We start from the raw sequence: 16,286 nt of genomic DNA, 5'->3' as shown, positions 1-16,286 counted from the left end.
AATCAGGAGGGTAGGTCTTAGTGCTGAACTTTCCCATCTTCTAGTAAAGGTTTTGACTTTTCACTGTTGAGCAGGATGCTAGCTTGTTATATGTGGCCTTTATTGTGTGAAGGTACATTCCTTCTATAACTCATTTTTTGAGAGTTTTTAATCCTGAAAGGAGGTTGAATTTTGTCAAACGCATTTTCTGTTTCTATTAAGATGATCATATGATTTTTACCCTTCATTCTGTTAATGTGGCATCACATTTATTGATATTCTTCTGTTGTACCATCCTTTCACCCCAGGGATAAATCCATCCTGATTATGACATATGACCCATTCAATGTGCTGTTGAATTCAGTTGGCTTGTATTTTATTGAGGATTTTTGCATCTACATTCATCAGGCATATTGGCATGTGATTTTCTTCTCTTGTAGTACCCTCTTTAGCATCAGGGTAATTCTGGCCTCATAAAATGAGCTTAAACTGTTCCCTCCTCTTCAATTTTGTGGAATAACTTGAGAAGGATTGGTAGTAATTCTTCTTCAGTGTTTAGTAGAATTCACTAGTGAAGCCATCTTTTCTCTGTTCTCAGCTGCCCCCAGGTGTTCTAATTACACTCATTGCCTCAACACTCTGGGTGAGGTGAGAAGGTAGTAGGCCTTTGTGGGCAGTGCCCTGAAAACCTGGGGCTGCCTTTTCTCTGAGGGAGAAATTACAGGCTGAGTGGATCTCTCTCAGCCTGACCTGGGTGGCTTGAGGGAGGGTCTGACACAGATAAAGTGAAACTGTTTCTGTTACCCACTTCAAAGCAAAATTCTTAATTTTATGATCCCCTGGGGTGTTGCAAATTCTCAACAGGATTCTGGAGGTTGCATAAAAGTATTTTGGCTCAAGAATTGTTGTTTTACCAGTGTCTCTGCTGGGAGACCAGGGCTGGAACTTCCTATTCTATCATCTTGCTGGTATCGCTCAAATGTCTAAAGCAGCTCTTCTATTTTATTTTATTTTATTTTATTTTATTTTATTTTATTTTATTTTATTTTATTTTATTATTATTTTTAAATGGTTATTTATTTTTGAGAGAGAGGGAGAGAGAGAGAGAGCACAATCTGGAGAGGGGCAGAAAGAGAGGGAGACAGAGGATCCAAAAGCAGGCTCTGCACTGTCAGCACAGAGCCCATTGTGGGACTTGAACTCACAAACCATGAGATCATGACCTGAGCCGAAGTGGGATGTTTAAATGACTGAGTCACCCAGGTGCCCCTTCATTGTATTTTAGAGAAAGACAGAGAAAGAGAGAGAGCGAGCAGAGGAGAGGGGCAGAAGGAGAGAGAGAGAGAGAGAGAGAGAGAGAGAGAGAGAGAGAGAATCTTAAGCAGTTCCATGCTCAGCATGGAGCCTGATGTGGGGCTCCATCCCACAACCCTGGGATCATGACCTGAGCCGAAACCAATAGTCGGATGCTCAACCCACAGAGTCACCCACGCGTTCTTAAATCAGCTCTTCTTAGCCTGGGGTGCTTGAATGGGTCAGGAATTGTTGGACTCCTTGAAAGAGTTTATGAAACTTTTAGAGAAGTATGTGTTTTCATCAGGTTCTCAATGGCTCTCTGAAAAGTGAGGAGGCCAAACGGTGTTTATGTGCTGGTATTGGTGTCAACTGGGAATTTGGTTCAACTTCTTTGTGTTTAACACCTTTTTCAGAATTTTTTTTTATCTTGGTTCACATTTCTGGGCACCTACTACCCATTTTAATCACTGTTTCCATGGGATGGGGACAATCTGAGTTCCAAATAACAAAGTTTTGCAAGACATCCCATTTGTTAGTTGCAGCTACCTATAACTGGGATAAAAAATAATTGATTTTAAAGGACTTCAGTGGTTGAGAAACATTTTTATGCTTTAGCTTGGATTATAACTTCTACAAGACCAGAGTATGTATATTTACGAAGCACACTACCACACACAGGAGTACTTAATAGCAACTTGTACTTTAAGTAATTATCAAACAAATTGAATTTACTTAAATTTTCTTTTCTTTCAAAAATTTTTACTTATTTATTTTTGAGAGAGAGAGAGAGAGAGAGAGAGAGAGAGAGAGAAGGGAGAGAGAGAATCCCAAGCAGGTTCCAAGGCCAGCGTGGAGCCTGACACAGGGCTGAATCTCATGACCATGAGATCATGACCTGAGCCAAAATCAAGAGTGGATGCTCAACCAACTGAGCCACCCAAGCACCCCTGAACTTACTTAAATTTTCAAGTAATTACCCTTAAAACTAGGCAGATAATCCATAAGCAGAGGGATTTTTCCTCTGAATTCTAAAGTATGGCTTTAGACCTATTCAATCCCTCCTTTCTTGCTCAAATAGGAGGGATTGAAAACTGTTTGGTATATTAGCAGCTACCCAGTCTAAGTCCAGAAGAGAAAGACAGACATTTATAGTGACTCCTGGATATAAATTCATTAGAGAAACGGGGCAAAATTTGTGGTCTTAAAACTTCCTGGGTTGCTGGTATAAATGCTACAGTTACTTCACATCTTGACTATAATTATTTCCACCAAAGAGAACAAAATACATTACTTGTGGCCTGTGTTTTATAAAATTTCATAGTTGCATTAAAAAAACCCTAGAATATGAGGCAAATATTTCAAGTAGTAATCATTGTTTGAGCTTATTTTGGGGCATCTCTGGCACCCTCATATTAAGTTTTAATCTTCTGTAAATAATTTTTACCTTGGAATTTACATCTCTTGGACTAAATGAGGTATATTTTTTATTCTCAGAATAATGAAATAGTTAAGAAACTTATTGTAGCAGCACAGTTGCAATTTATATTTTTTTCTCTCAAGGGTTGGATTACACCTTTGGTAATTCAGAATGCTGCGTGAATAAAAAAAACAAATGTTTTCAAATATTTCATTTGTATTAGTACTTTTTTGGAGGGATAGAGTGTATTACAATATCAATGATTCTAACAGTCTTTTAAAGGAAACAGTGAGGTCTGTCAAGGAAAGAACTGAAGCTTAGACAATGTTTGTTTGTTTGTTTATTTATTTATTTATTTATTTATCTCTATGCCCAATGCAGGGCTTGAATTCATGACCCCAAGATCAAGACCTGAGCTGAGATTAAGAAGATGCATAACTGACCAAGCCACCCAGGCATCCCATAATGTTATTAAGGAGAGAGGAGTAGGGTGACTTTTCCTCTATAGATGTCAGAGGACTTTGGTAGGCTCAGCTATAATACCTTGTCAACTTGCAAAACATCTAATGGTGACTGAGAGGAGTTTTCCTAGAGGATATCCTTGGAGAATTTGAAACTTGATCATAAAAAGAGGGAGACCTTTATTCAAAACCCACAAAGACAAAACTGGAACAGGTACATTGTGAAACAGAGCACTCTGTGAAGCATCTCCTTACAAGTACGTTCTTGGAGAGGCTGTTGAGTTTCCATTGCTGAGTATTGAATGTTATTAAAATGAGAAAGAGATTTTGGGTGGGTCTAGGATAGTTTGAAGGAAAACTGAGTGTTTTGGAAATTTCCTTTCCAATCCTATGAGTTGATGATAAGTATAGACTGAATCTCTTCCTACCCACTTTTTCCTGATTTGCTATATGCCTTGAACCACAAAGGGACAATTATATTATGATTTTTAACAGTATTTATTGCTTGATTACAAGCTTCATAAAATCTGGTGATTTGTTGTGAAGTTAGTTGTTAATAATAAAGTTACTACTAATAAAGCACTGAACTTTGGGAAGCACTAATAAAGCACTGAACTTTGGGAAGAATTTATTTTGAAAGGTAAACTGGAAATGTTATCCCTGTAATTGTCCTTTTCACTCACTTGTATTAGCTGTGCTTTGTCAGCAGAAGAGAAAGGACTTACAGGAAAGAAGCCAAGAATTTTGAATAACCCTGGTACATTTATGAGAATGCTTTCTGTCTCACATAAGGAAATAATCAAAATGTGAGAGCCACTGGTCTAATCCATAGCCTTGTACACGTTTGCACGGTGTTAGGGCCAATACTCCAATAGAGGTAGGATTTCATAATAGAGGTTGACCCAGAGAACCCAAGCACAAATCCTGAGTAATTACAAAAGAAGACCTATTATCATTAAAAATCCTTTTCTTATTATACTCAGAGTTCTATGGCTATATTTTCTAAATTTAAAATTTAATTAATTTTAAAATTACTTAATTAATTTTAAAGAAAGAGAGTGCATGAGTTGGGGGGGGGGGAGTGGCAGGGGGGAGAGAGAGAGAATCTTAAGCCGGCTCCATGCTCACCATGGGACCCAAAGTGGGACTTGATCCTAGGACCCTGGGATCGTGCCCTGAGCTGAAATCAAGAGTCAGACATTCAACCAACTGAGCCACCCCGGTCGCCCCTCTGCTTTTTAAATTTAAAACAAACATAGGCTCTATATCTAATCTGCTTTGTCATTCATGTAATTGGATCAATGAGCTAATACCTTCATTTTGTGATGATGTCACCATCTCTGCTTAATTAGATTGTGCTTTCCAAAGGGCAGGTGCTATCTATGTACAATTAAATGTGTAGTGAGTCCACTTAGATGATGATGTTTTAATGTTAGTCCTAATGGATCTCTTGTTGCATGGTGTTCACTTGTGTTTGTCATTACACCTTGGTGGAACTTGATTTCTATAGGTTTCCCATCAGTTGTCTAACTAGAGATTTCACTGAATACCTCTAATATTGGCAATTCCACTAATTCTTTGTGTGGCTCATTACGCTGTCTAATTAACCTCTACATTAAAAAATGTGTGAAACAAAACCTGAATACAACTCCTCTTATTTTTACTGCCTCCTCACATACAATTAAATTTTATTATCTCATTTCCTTTTACTCCTTTATTTTTTCTAGCATTTTGGAACAGGCACATCTTCACTTATGCTATTTAAATTTTTCATTTTTAAAGATTTGTCTCCTCAGTTTCATGCACATCTTTCTGTGGTGGGAGTATCTTCTATATGTATAAACGTTACCGTTCAAAGACTCCAGAACCTCTGTCATGATTTATTTTTGTTGCTATAAAGCAACAGTGTATATACACTATCATGCTTGTTCAGAAACATTAGTATTTGCCTGCAGTTGCGCTGTTTTGACACTGGGTGGCCAAAATGTACAAAAAAATTGAAACTAAAACTTGCCTGGGCAACATTCTGATCCTTTTGGGTGACAGAAATCATTCTCTATCATACTAAAAAGGGAGGAAATTTTGTATAGGGATTCAAAGAGAGCTTGCATGGAGAAATTTCAGAGCTCGAGCTTGAGCTCTCTGGAAATAATTAGATCAGAACAATACGTAGGGTGAAAAGTACGCCGGACTGGAAACTGGGAGACGGAGTTCTTGTTTATGTTCCTGAGTCAATAAAAATCGAATTACAATTCTGGCTGCCCTCACTTTTTACCTGAATTACTTGAACAAGTTATCTAACCTCTGAGCCTTAGTTTATAAATCATAAAATGAGATGATATCTATTTTAGAGAACTATTATGAGAAGAAAGAGAGAAGTTAGTTTTCTTTCTTATTTTTGATGGAAAATTTGTGAACATTGCTCTCTACTTAGTTTCAGTTAAAAACAGTCTTTATTGTGTGGTCATTTAGTTTAGTGGATTTCATCCCCCTTCTCTCCATTCTTAGCCACATTCTGTGAATGAACAAAACTGTGGTTTATTAATCTATTTAGTCAGCAAATAATAGAGGAAAATGAGACTTTGAGCTAAAGGTTAGGACGACCCAGCCTCTTAAGTATGGTACTGAAAATTGACTTTCGTCTTGGTCTGTTCCTCCAGAATGTACCTTTTCTGTGTGAAATCTTTGGTTCCCTGTTGAAGCGACAGTCTGTCTGCTTCCACAACCTTACGTAGGGTAAGTGGGGAGAGGAAAGTGGTTGCAAAGGGGGCGAGAGGCCAAAGGCAATATAATTAATGCAGTAAACCAGGCAGGAAGAATGAGGTTTAGAAGAAATATCAAATGGCCATGATTACTACAAGCACGATAAATCAAGAGATGGGCCATCTGGAGCTATAGGCTGTAGGAGGTTGTATCGCTCCTTAAGTGAAGACAGAAGAAAGACCGCTCTGGGTAACCGTTACAAAAATCTTATGAAAGAAGACAGCCAATGAATTAAATGAGGAACAGTGGTTAAAGAGCCTGGACTTCTTTCCTCAAACCAATGGAAATTTTTGTTTCTGATGGAGCAAGAGAACAGTTAGTAAGACAACACCTACAAAGCCAATGATCCTGCCCTCCAAATTTATGTTGTTGAGACTGGTATGTTCATTATATGGGCCACTAATTTCTCATATATCTGGGATTTGTCAGTTTCTTCCCAATCCTCAATCCATGTGAGATGTTCATAATCATTCTATAGCTGTTTACTTGCTTCCTACCTAGTTCCAGAAGTCATGAGATCTCAGACTACTATAATATTAATAGCTCCTTTCTGTGAACAAGTGGTGTCTGTAAAATAGTTTTTTGTGTGTGTGCTGCTTTATCCTATAGAACTAAAATGTCCAAAAGGCCATTATTCATATAACTTAACATTAAGCTCATTACTAACTGGGCATAAACTATTAAGTGTAGTCAAGGCATTGCTTTATTCTTCTCCCAATGCCTTGATGTCTCAGGCTATATACAGCCTTTTGTGATGGTCACTTGGTCCATAAAACTAATATGTCTTTGACCAGTTGAATAGATTTGACTCTTGACTCTCAGATGATCTCTCTATTTTGGACTGCTGTTCTTGGCCACTTCAGCCACATTTCTCCCCTTAGAAATTTTCAGGCAATAAGCAGGCAATAAGCAGGCAAATTTCACATTTGTTCCCAAACAACGGGGGAAACAAATGTTAGATTCTCCCAAGGCTCTTTTTCTCTCTGGTCTCTGCAGCTCAGCAAGCATCCAGGCAGGCAAAGAAACCAAGAAGGCCCATCTCACCTTATCCCTCCTTGTGGCAGACCTCAGTGATTACAAGGGATGAGGATACCTAGACATTAGAGACCCAGGCAAAACACCAGCATCTAAGTTGTCAAAGGGAAGGGCTCTTACTGAGTTCAACAGGAAGCTAATGCTGGGTTTCTTCCTTACCTAGTTACTCTGGCAACATGGGAAAAAGGTTTATGTGCTTGTAATTTAAATGAGTTGATCATGGAAAGCTAGGGTTCGGAGTCTAGGGCTATTCTTCTTTGATCCTTGATTGAATATAACACTGTGGAGAAGCGGAACTTCCTGTGAACCGTAGGAGCCACTGTAGTTCAGCTGTTGGAGAAAATTGGACTTCAGTTACTATTCTAAAACAAGGCTTAGTGCTCAACTGTGCATGGAAACAGCTGAATGTAGGAAATAGAAACAAGTAGGTGGGACTCTGGAGGTCAGCAGGCCAAGATAGACCTTAAGGAGTAAGTCTGAGATCCTTGTCTCTGGAGATGTGTGTGTGTGTGTGTGTGTGTGTGTGTGTGTGTGTGTGTGTGTATTTGTACAGCAATGAAAAAGGCTAATTTCATAGACCATGTCAGCATTGTTCAAGATTTCCAGAAGTCACTTGAGGATCTAATCTCTAGATGAATGTAATTCATGTGATCAGCACGATGAAAGCATGAAATCATTATTATTGGATATTAAGGTAAGTGTGATCATATGTTATTCCAAAATCTTGTCCATTGACATATGTTAATTACCCATCCATCTATCCATGTCTAAAACTTCACGAGGTGAAATACAAATGTACTAATGTGGGATAATTTATGAAATTTATAAAAATGAGTCAATTATAACACAATGTAGTGAGTGTGAAGATGGAGGGAAGTATCAGATGATTTTCTAGAGGGGCTAACCTTGGTCCTGAGCCATAATGAATGAGTTGGAGTTAACTAGGTGAGATTATTTATAGATGTGGTAGGGCCAAGGGTTTCAATCAAGCCCATTTGGGAAGTTATTTATGATAGGTATTTTTCCTCTTAACTCTTTGGAACACGTTAAGAAATCAGGAAGAAAACAAAGTCTTTAACCAAAACAGATTATGTGGGGTCCATTTACCAACAATGAAATAATTACTGCCATGTAAAGGTTGCTAGTGATTCCTAACTAACAAGTCAGATTTTATAATACTGTTGATAAATCTTAATTGTCCATTAAAGCCTTGGGATTGATTCAATGGCTAATGTGGAAAGTACACTAAGTCTTGGAAAATTTGTGCTTTCTAGTGAGAAAGAATTACAGAGGCATGTTCCATTGTATTGGTGAAAGCTGTTGCACAGACTATCTGATAATGACAGCAAATCTGGAGACTTGATAATCTGGACAAACTTCTCGTTCTTACTCAAGATAGGTGTCCTTTATACTGTGCTGGGAATATTCTGCTCTTCACAGATCAGTCCACAAGACATCTAGTGGATTAAGCTACCATGCAAAATGCTAACCTTCTGGGATACCTATTGTACCAGATTGTAAAGATCAAAACAACTTCTTCCTTTCCCTGTACCAGGTTCTTGAATATGTTATTGTAGCTCTATCCATTACGAGGCTGGCCTGATGAGCTGCTTAGTCAAGGAGACCGTAGTAAACACGATGCAAGCCGAGCCTTGGAAGGTGCTTAAGTACTGAGGCTTCCCCTGTCGCTACTCTTAGAAGCCTGTGTTAAACAGCCAGGCTGGCCTACTAGATGGTGAGAGACACGTGGCCTAGTTACTCCCTGATACTCCAGGGTATGGTCAGCCGATTGTCAGATAAGGAATGAGGCACTAGACTTTCAGGTCACCACAGATACCTAAGCTGAGTCCAGAGAAACTACGCAGCTGAGCCTAGCTGAGCTCAACCCAAATTGCTAATTCACAGAAATGTGAACTCAATAAATACTTGTTCTGGGGCGCCTGGGTGGCTCGGTCGGTTAAGCGTCCGACTTCAGCTCAGGTCATGATCTCACGGTCCGTGAGATCACGTCGGGCTCTGTACTGACAGCTCAGAGCCTGGAGCCTGTTTTGGATTCTGTTTCTCCCTCTCTCTCTGCCCCTCCCCTGTTCATGCTCTGTCTCTCTCTGTCTCAAAAATAAGTAAACGTTAAAAAAAATAAAAAAAAATATTTGTTCTTTAAGTCACTACAATTTTGGAGTGGATTATTCCATTTGCTACATATAGGACAGTTTTCCCGCCTCAGTTCTTTCTCACACCACTCCATGGAGTAGTTCTCTTGATTTCTTTTCATGGCATCTGTCTGCTTATTTGATCTTTGGTGTCTTGATTACCGACCAGAAAGTATTTAAAGAGTATTTATTGTGTTAGGTAGTATGCTAGGTGATGGGGAGTCTAAAAGTTAATAACATATGCATGCCACCTTGGATTGTATGGAATGGATTCGGTGCTTCTTCTGTTCACCTAAGTAGACAAAAACACCTAAAAGATGAGTGGGAGAGGCATTATTGGGAAAGATAGAAATAAGGCGGTTAGCGCCAAAGAAACAAAACAAGAGGAGACAAGCAGCAATGAGAGGCTTGTGATATTCCTTTTCATGTATGTACTGGGAATCAGAACTTTGTGTTCATCTGTTCTAATACTCCCTGCCCCGGGCTGACTACGGAGAGGGGCTGGTGCTAAGTTTTCCTCTCTTTTCCATCACTCCTTTCTGTTCTCATTAATGAAGCCAAGTTCCTTGGCTAAGGCTTTTCCATATCCAAAAATCCAAATGATTTTTATTTCTCCGTAACACAGGAGATAGCATGTTTTAGCGGCGGTGCTTGGGAACATAGAGAAAAATCAAAGCCTAGGCCAAACCGAACCGAAACCAAAAACTGGCTTTAGATTTAGGTAGATCTGGTTTGAATCCCAGCTCTGCCATTTCATGACAGTGAAATTAAGTCTCAATTTTTTTTCATATGTATAATGGGGGTAATATCATCTATTTTAAGGGATGTTGTGAGGACTTGAGATAAAGATTTGAGATAACATATTAAACCTCTGGCAGAAAGCTTAAAGTGCCCCAAAGTGACATTTTAGTACTCCCTCAGAATATGAAGAGCTATACACAGTTACAATTGGTGAAGTTCAGCATTCCAAGCAATGATTTTTTATTGCTTACACAGGAGGAAGTGGACAGTTTAAACAAATAGATGATAAGCATCATCTCAAGATTTCTATCAAACTAGGAATGTATTTGCTATTTTATTCTGGGGAGAAAACAAAAGATTTGGTTTTAAAGTCTAGGAGGTGCTGGAAATAGGAATACCTTGATCTAAAAATCACTAGGAATTATCTGGATACTGACAAATAGTACGAATGTTGTTATAGAATTCCAGTATCATATGACGCTGGATAAGAAATTCTCTGTTGTATTTCGTAGTTAATTCATACATTTGTTCTCTTTACTTTTTTCATATTTTTATAAAGACAGGCTTAATTAGGAAAATAAGGATGAAAATGCCATTTTAACAAAAAATAGTTTCAGCAATATGATAAAATTATAGATTTTCCTACAACCACACAGAACTAATGAATTAGAAACTGAAGGATTATGATGTATGCTTTTTATTTCTTGTGGGAAAGGAAGGCCAATGTTCTAAAGTGATTTTATAAATGGCTATTCCTCCCAGCACAGGGCCCCGATTTCCACTGCCATTCCTACTTGGATTCCATCCTACTTCTTAACGTAGCAGACACAGAATTACTATAAGATTTGCAATAAAACAGTGCCAGTTGTTTTAAGAGGAAAACTTTGATCCCTGGGGAAATAAGTAGCCAGGCAAGAGGAATAAAATAAAAATCTTTGGCACATGTGACATGAGTCTTTTGAAAGAGACCATTTGAGGGTACCTGAAATGGTTGTCAGGTGCTAGGCTGATTCAAATGTACCACAGGAAAATTAGCTAAAAGAGCAATCCTCACCTGGTTTGGTTTTGGCTCCTTGTCAGTCTAAGGTATTTTCTTATAAGTTCTTTTCTTTCTTTAGGCTTATATTAAATTCAATTATCAAGTTAAAATAGAATCGCTTCAAAAATTCAGAGTGAATGGTGAATGGGAAGGAATTTAATCATAACATAAGTACATATTTTGTAAGTCAGACATGCAGAAACATTTCGAAAGCAAGCCTTCAATTAGCAAGTTCACAACACTTAAATATTAAGGTTACAGATAGAAGCTCGCTTGAATCTGACTGAAGTAACGAAACAAAATCTGTAGCGCTTTTATTAAAACAACCACACCAACCTAAATTACTTGACGCCTTTCAGATATAAAATATGTTTGAATTACAAAGCATGTTAAAATCACTAACAAGTGAAACATATATTCCATATTTGTTTGTAAATATGGTGACTAGTGTTACCTTTATTTTATAGCTGGTGAAGGGAGCATGCGATGCCTAGTTTGTCGATGATTTCAGCAAATCGGAGTTATCAAAGCACAACACTTAGAGCTGGGAGGAATTCAGTCACCTTGGAAATTACCAGTTAGTTGAATAAGAGGTATAAATGTTGGCTCTGAAACAAGATCTTTGAGACATTCCCAGTTTGTAAGGGACTTGTATGTAAGATTTTGTGGATCAGCATCTTCTTTGCTTCAGATTTTCTTATCTTTTTCTAAATCTAGTATGGCTACTCATTCATTTTTTATGATGTTCTAATCGTTAGATTAAGTTTTGCTCATCCCAAACTTGATCACAGCGAGCCTAAGAAGACCCTTCATTTGAGTTCATACGCATTCTAAACCAACAGCCAATTTGACCAAACCTGTAAGGACATGACCTTCCAGGCTCTTGCTATTATATTTCTGTAAATATCTCGATGTTCCTTTAGCAAGGACTCTGCTTACATAGGGTGGCAGTGCAAATTTTGTCTCTAAATCCATTAGAGGCTGGAATTTGTAAAAATGCAAAATTCTCAGGAACCAGATGCTGTTTTTTTTTCTTTGTGGAGAAACTGGGAGTCCTACTTACCTCCAGTCAAGCTTTCTAACCCGCTTCTCCCTCTAGAGGGAGACATAGTCCAGCTTTTACACCGATTGCCGCCCTCTCATCCTTTACTGTCTCCTTTCCTGCAGGACCGCAGTTCGCTCTTCGCAGCAGCCGCGGCTGCTAACAGAACAGGCTATTGGCAGGGACCGGAGGGAGGCCACGCCGCCGGGTTCTGCCATCCCACTTTAATGCTTAATTCAACCTGCGGTGTCGGGACCTCTTCTCTCTCCGCGTGGTCCTTGCACCATCCGAGGAGGCCCTCACTCCGTACTCTCAGGACAGCCAGCCTGGTTGGAATAAGGGGTCTGGGTGGACCCAGGGGGTCCTGCCCTTTACGGTGACTTTCTGAAAGACACCACCGGTGTCTCGACAGTACAGCGCCTGGGGTGACAGGCGGGGAGCGGGTTTCGGTTACTAAACCTCTTACTTTTTTTCCGCCTGGTCATCCGGATTTGTTTCCTGGGCCCCCTCCCCCGCCCCTCCTCTCTTCCCTCCCGCCTTTAGCGAAGTGACACGGGCAACAGCTGCTCGCTCGTGTTCGATGTTGGAAGTCGCACCTTGTCGGTGGTGACGGCGGCCGCGTGCTGGGGGCAGGGGACAGCGGCGGATTTGCCTTCCTTCCAGCCCACGATGCCCAGGGGGGCAGCGGCGGGGCTGCGTGGGGCTCTGCCCGCAGCACTTCGAGGCGGGATTGAGGGGCTGCAGCTGGCCAGGAGTTGCTGCTAAGTGGCCTGGGCGCAAAGCGTCCGAGAGAGAGGGCACCAGCTGGGACCTGTGTGCTAAGAGCGGGAACAAGGGGCAGCTGATCCGAGGAGGCCGGCGTCTTGAGGGCCGAGGACCGCCGAGCGCAGAGCCGCTCTTTGCTGCCCCGAGCCTCGCCGGCAACTCCTCCGCGCTGGAGACCTGGTACCCGCGAGAGCCAGGGAACGGGAGTAGCCTGCCTGCTCTCCTGAAGGTGAATCGTTCCGTCCAATTGCCTTTCCCTCGAGAGCCAAAGGGAGGGCGGGAGAGAGGGACGGAGGATGTGTGAGTGTGTGTGTCTGTGAGAGGGAGAGGCAACGCGAGGCGAGAGGAAAAGTCTACCCGGCGTCGAGAGCAAACGGATCAGAGATGGAATAAGAGCTACTTGCTGCAAGACCGCCTCGATTCTCGCATTCGGGGGAGCCGAGCGCACCCCACGCACCCGCTGAGGACCGCGGGCGACCGCGGGCGCTGGCCAGGGCTGCGGGGCTCGGGCTTTTGCCTCAGGAAACACGTCTTTTGATTACTTTGACACCGCGGAAGAAAGAGCCGGGAAGAGAGGCGAGGTTCACGCGCGCCACCTTGCACCCGCTTTCAGGGGGACTCCAGTGTGGATGTCAAGAGATTCCTGAGCCCTCTTTGCCATCGCAGGAGGAAACACGCGCGCGCACACACGCGCGCTCAGGGCCACCCTCACACGCCCTCCACGAGCACACACCACACCAGACGTGGGTTCCCTATGCCCCTGAACGGCGACGGCGGATTGGCATCTTGGAAGCGATGCAAGAGCGATAAGGCTGGCGCGGGCCCGCGGAAGCTGCAGGAGCGTCGCTAGGTGTTGCCGCCACCAGGAAGCCGGGCTGCAGGTAGGTGCGAGCCGCGTCTCCCGCCTCCCCTCCCCGCCGGCGCCGGGGAGCGGGCGGCAGCTGGAGGACCCGGGGGTCGCGGGCCGTAGGGGGCCCGCCCCGGGACGGCGAGGGGTGAGAGCAGGTGCGGGCCGGGCGCCCGGCACCTCCCTCGCGGGCGGTCAGGGTAGGGGCGGGGGTGGAGGGACGCCGAGAGGGGCTCAGAGCACGCGAAGGAGGAGGCTCGGGGAGCGGTGCCCTCCCTCTCTCCTCTGCCCCATTTCTCTTAACACAGCGAGCGGCCCGGCCGAGGGTTGCAGTGGGTTTAATGCCATTCCTCACACAAGCCCATCCCGCCTGGTAACCATTTTGGACTCTTCGTAAGGAGTTGGGGGTCGCGTTCAAGGGAGGATCGGTGGGACGTGTCGGGTCGCCTTTCTGAAATCCCTACTTTCCGTCCACTTCTGATTAGTTAATTCTCGGGCCTGTCTGCAGAGGGTGGGCGTTTCAATGAGGCTATTGATTTTCCCACCTCTAACTCTTTTCATAAAGAATCATCTTGGTAAGTTCTGGAGCCTCGCGTGTTTTAAAGATATTCTTAGATTTGGGAACGGACACTTCATGACTGAATGAAGCAAAGCTTCGGTAAAGGATTCTACAGGACAGCTTTAGGGAAAGGATCGTTTCACCAACAGCGTTCAGAAAAAAAAACAGCTTCAAGAAACGATTTTTTAAAATACTTTTCTTTCCTGATAGGTGCCTCCCCAAATCTTGTTAATGGTACGTGGCTTTTCTGCCCTGCTGCTTTGCTGTCCCTTCCCCCTTCTGTTCCAAAAGGCCGGGTTCCTACTAAGAGGTGTTTTCTTTAGGCTACTGATCTGCACTTGTCAGTGGGGAACGTGTTATTTCCAGAAACTGCCTTTGCAAAGGAAAGTTTGATATTCGTCGCCCTATTTCTCCTAGAACTGCAGTCTGAGCTATCTCGTCTCTACTTGAAAAGGACGAACTGTAGGCGCTCGCTGAGCCCTCGGGTAGACGCGTCGCTTTTCTACTCAGTATTCCACTTCCTGACCAAGTGTTAAAACAATTGCCTGAAGGGTTTGGAATCAAATGTGTACTTACTGTAGTGGCTAGCTAGCCTCTCTTCCCCCTCGTGCTGGCTGACTTTGACTTGTGGCAGTAAGAAAAGAAAATATCTTCCTTTTGTGAGTGTAAATCCCCTCTTGAATTGTGCAAAAATCATTCTTGGAAAAACAACAACAACAACAAACAAACCCTATATGCAATCTTAACTCTGAAAAGTACCCCCGAAGCAGTTAGTGTATAAGGGTCCTTCACTCAGGACAGGATGAATTTCAATGACTATTGACTGGATGGTAATTATCTGGTTCCTGTCTTCCCAACTAGATTGTTGGAGACATCAATAATCAGACTGTTATCAATTAACACTTTAAAACTGCTCTATTAGGCAATGTAAGTTAAGACAAATGAGTAATTAATTTAAGATTTCTGTGTAAAGTGCTAAATGGCAATAACTAGCAAAGGAGATTAAAAAACACTTCTAAAACCTTAAAAAAACAAAGCATTAAGATTCCTTGTATTTACTCCAGCCTTTCCATGTTTGCACATGTGTTCTCAAGACTGGTTGAACCTTTTACAATTTCAGAATTGGCACCTAACCTCCTTAAAAATCATCAGACACATTCATATTTCTCTTTGCCTACTTTATCTGTTTTGGATCTCATCTTGAGTCAATTGTTTGCATGCTGACTTTTTTAGAGTCCTAATTTTTTAAAGCCATCAGTAGTCATTCAGAGGCCATCAGTTATCACACTGGAGCTTATTTGATTATTTTCTTAATTTTCAGTGAAAAGATTGGGTTACATTTGTAGATGTGATGCTATGGGAGCAGTGTCACTACCGATGGAACACTTAGACACCGGTGACTTAAGAGGAAGAGCACAGTTTCAGTGTGGCATTTTTTGAGACTAAAATCTTGATTCTTTTCTTGCCTTTAATAAAATTGTGTAGTTGAGGATACTTGAACTTACACATTATGCATAGTGCCATGCTAATACCTCTTAAAGAAGAACCAAAAACCTCGATGTAAAGCAAACACCTATGATGCTACAAGTTGTGCCAAAGGGGAATCTAAGGTTTCTGAGTATATGTGCTTTTGAATCTGAAAAATGTTAGCTGTTTTAACCAAGAATGAAGATTCATTGAAACGCCCATGGATCTGTGTCAAAAAAGATACATATTGCTTAGATACTGCATTATAGTATTTACTAACCACCAAGTTATAAAATGTGATGACACAGCTGTAAAATGATCTGTTTTTAGACATGGCCATTTACCTTTTTAAAAATTTATAAAGTGATGAAACTTAGGGGGTGATAAATGATTTTCTAAAAATTATTTTATATATTATCAAAAATTTTAGTGGTCCTGGATCTAGTATCTCCATTATAGTATTTAATGATGATTCTTTTACAAGGTGTTTTTGGATATTGGTATGTTGAAAGTGCATTTTAGGGTTGATTTATCACTAATTGCAGCTATGGATTAACCTATACACGTAGGGTGAGATGTGCCTTTCCAGCATTTTCCAGGCATCATCATGGGTTGTAGTAAAAGGTATTGTTAGATTCTGCCGAAGTTCAGCTGTGGCTCCAATCTGATGACCATTTGCTTCTCTGATGTATTCTCCAAACTAGGAATGTTCCAAAATGTCATCA

General features: G+C 41.5%; 1 protein-coding gene across 3 annotated transcripts in view; it reads left to right on the top strand.

Annotated features, from left to right (window-relative positions):
- The window catches only part of TAFA2 (TAFA chemokine like family member 2), a 527,083-nt gene that overhangs the window by 18,332 nt on the left and 492,465 nt on the right, over positions 1 to 16,286 (top strand). Inside the window, exon 1 of one of the 3 annotated variants that reach the window (XR_009617192.3) lies at positions 12,398 to 13,569. The exons of 1 other annotated variant lie outside the window; for it this stretch is intronic. The gene's annotated coding sequence lies outside the window, so the exon portion shown is untranslated. Of the gene's footprint in view, positions 1 to 12,397; positions 13,570 to 16,286 lie in introns of those variants that run through there. One more of the 3 variants, XM_060657089.3, reaches the window with a different exon arrangement.

This window comes from Panthera onca, chromosome B4, assembly GCF_046562875.1.
Source record: "Panthera onca isolate mPanOnc1 chromosome B4, mPanOnc1 haplotype 2, whole genome shotgun sequence".
Lineage (NCBI taxonomy): Eukaryota > Metazoa > Chordata > Mammalia > Carnivora > Felidae > Panthera > Panthera onca.
This window is presented reverse-complemented; position numbering and strand designations above follow the sequence as displayed.